Consider the following 3,252-nt stretch of genomic DNA (forward strand, 5'->3'; position numbering starts at 1 on the left):
CGCGGGGACGCGCTGGGCTGCGGGGAGCGCGCCGAGACCGGGGGCACGCGGAGCCGCGGGGCAGAACGCGGGGAAGTAGGTTCGAAGCGGACGCGGATGCAGGCGGATGCAGACCCTGGACCTGGCGCGGCGCGCGGGTCACGCGGAGCGCGCGGGGGTGTGAAGTGGAACGCGCCCCAAATGCTTCACGCGGGCGCTGTGAGTCCGCGGGGCGGGAGGGTCTGCGGGGTCACTGGGCCCGGCGCCCCAGCACGAGGACCGTGGAGTGGAATCTGGGGCGTTAGTTGGTGGGGGACCCCGCAGAGTCGCCCCCACCGCGTAGTCCTGCCTGGCACGCGTCAACACCCAGAGCTGCGCTCCCCCCCCCCCGACCAGGCCTCCTGCGTCGTTCAACCGCAAAGCCGCTAGGAGTGTGTGTTCCTACACACTTTTGTGGAATGATGAAAAAGATCCACGCCTATGGGAACTCAGTCCACAGCAGAGGTAGCCGTCCACGTCAACGAGGGGGGCTAACACCCATACGCCAGGCCCAGTTCCAAAAGCTTCAAGATTTACGCGTCAAAGTTAACGATGACAGTCACAGAATAAAACTTGGGGAAATGTCTTCAGTGTTGGAAAGGGAAGGCCTTTCTGGGTATGATTCAAATTCCCCAAGACGGCAGAGGCGAGTCTGGGAAAGTCAGCACCGTGGGAGCGCACGTTCTCCGCAGAGCAAGCCCCGCACAAGCGAAACACAACACCGCGTCACCAACTGGGGCGGGAGGGGCGGGGGCCTGCCTGCGCAGTGGTTAAGCGTCCGCTCCGCGGGGACAGAGGTGAGGCAGTTGTAGAAGGAGCCCTGGAAACCCCGAGGGGCAATTGTACTGTTACAGGGCCCTTAGGAGTCCAGTCGGCCAGCTGGAGGGGTGGAGAAGGCGGGCCTGGAACCTTCATCACTGAGGGCCAGACTTAGTAAGACAAAAAGCAGATCTTAATAATAAAGCACTCCCACCAATCAGTAGAAAAAGAGCTGGTCTTGGATAGAAAACGATCAAAGGACATGGCCAGAGGGCTCCGGAAAGGACCATGCAAATGTGAGGCCGGAAGGAGTTTCAGCCATCCTCCCAGGGAAATGCAAATCAGAGGGACTCTGGGGCCTTATATTATTATTGTTATTTTACCCTCGTAAATAGACCACATTACGGTGGGGATGTGGTTAGGATGAGCCACCTGGAAGCCTCTCACATGTCTACCTGAATAACCAAAGCCCATAACACACACCACAAATAGAAAACGACCCAGCCGGTGAGAGTCCACGTGGAGCCATTCTCCCCGCGGATGTGTTCCTGGATCGGATGTGTTCCTGGATCATCCAACTTGGCACCATCATTGCAGCAGGCTGGAAACAATCAAATGCTGGTTGTTAGCTGGTCAGTGGCGTCCTGAGTTTCCATCCCAAGAGACCAACACTGTGACGGCTTGTTGTTGTTGTTATGTGCCGTCGAGTCGGCCCCAACTCATAGCGACCCCTCCTTGGGTTTCCGAGGCAGTATCACTACGGAAGTCGTTGTTGTTGTTGTTGTTGTTGAAGTAGGATTGCCCAACCTTCCTTCCGAAGAGTGGCTGGTGGGTTTGAACTGCCAGCTGTCTGGTTAGCAGGCAAGTGTCTTAGCCACTATGCTACCAGAGCTCCTACTGTGACGGCACACGGCTGCAAACGGGAAGAAGGAAGCTCTTAAAGTCCCGCCGGGCCCAGGCCATCAGACACCGCACTAGCTGTAGCCTCCTCCATGGGGAAGGAAAAACACCTGATTTTCGGGTCTCCAAAGCCAGCAGGCCTCCGGAGGCCCAGCAGGGTCACTGGCTGACACTGGGGGAGGGGCCTTTTCACATTCCACCTGGGGTACTGTTTGACCTTTGCACCCAGCGCATGAATGCATTTTCCTGGCCCAGAAGGGAGGAGAGGCTGACTGGGCCAGCCCAAGGCCACTGAAAAGCAGTGGAGGGTGGAGGCCAGGGAGGAAGGAAGCTTATGGTGCAAAAACCTTGTAAGCAGTCTTTTGTGCCCTGAGAATCTGGGCTGGGCCTCCCCAGTCCTGCTGAATTTAAAGGTGCAGGTCCGTTTCTGGATTTGGCTGAGCTGCACCCACTGAGATCACCGAGGGCCATGCAGGGAGCCCAAGGCGTGGTCCTATGTCCGAGACCCTGGCCCTTTCCCCGATGGGCTCCAGAGCCTCCAGCTGAGCCCTCCTCACTCCAAGGGCCCTGGACAAGTGTGGCACCATGTGGCATCACGGGTTGAGGTTGCTGAACCCCAAGTTCCCCACCAGGTTTAGGCCTCTCTTGGGAAGGAGCGCACGTTGGGCTGGTAAACGCACAAGGAGCTCCAGCAGACTGGAAACCTCTTTCTAAATAAGGGAGCCGGTCGGCATTGGCAACGGAAAACCAGATGCTGGCTGTGGTACTTAGGGTTGTGTGTCAGCGTGGCTGGGCCTGGTGGAGTGGCCGGGCAGCTGGTGGGAGTTACTCCCTGTGATGAGACTGGCAATCAACTCCATGGTGGGATCTACCACAAGCAGCTGAGCAGCTGCCCTTGGGATGTTGTCTGCTTCCTGTATATAAGGAGAGGCCTTTGGGAATAGTCTCTAGCCTATGGCACGCTTGGACCCTGCATGTAGCCGTGTCGTTGCTCAGCAGCCTGCTATGCTCTGCCCACCTTGGGACTTACAGTGGACTTAAGTTAATGGCCTGCCGTGTGGATTGGTAACATCGGGACTGTGCCTTTTTACTTGTCAACCTTGGGGCTTAGCCTCAGCAGCCAGCAGTTGTCTGAGTGAAGAAATGCCTCTAGCTCCAGTGGGTTGGGAGCAGGAAGCAGAGCTGGACCCCAAGGTTGAGGGGCTTTCACCCAGGCCTTAGAGACTGGCAGTTTGAACATAGACTTAAAGCCTCCAAATTTAAGAATAAACGCCTGTTTGTTATGGCCATCCCATTTGTGGTATATTCTTGTCAGAGCGGCACCAGGGAACCAGAACACCGGGAGTCAGGCCCAAAGCACAGTGTCCCCGTGTGTGTGAGAACAGAGTCGCGCTCCATGGGGTTTCCAGTGGCTGATTTTTCTGAGGTAGATCACCAAGTCTCTCCTCCCAGGTGCCTCTGCATGGACTCGAACCTGCAGCACAATTCACTGCATAACACTGAGCAGTGCAGACGTGGTCCCTTCCCACGATTCACTCCGTAACACCGAGCAGTGTGGACGTAGCCCCTTTCCAC

Source organism: Orycteropus afer, unplaced genomic scaffold, assembly GCF_000298275.1.
Source record: "Orycteropus afer afer isolate SDZICR_OR568_19922 unplaced genomic scaffold, OryAfe1.0 scaffold00751, whole genome shotgun sequence".
Classification (NCBI taxonomy): domain Eukaryota; kingdom Metazoa; phylum Chordata; class Mammalia; order Tubulidentata; family Orycteropodidae; genus Orycteropus; species Orycteropus afer.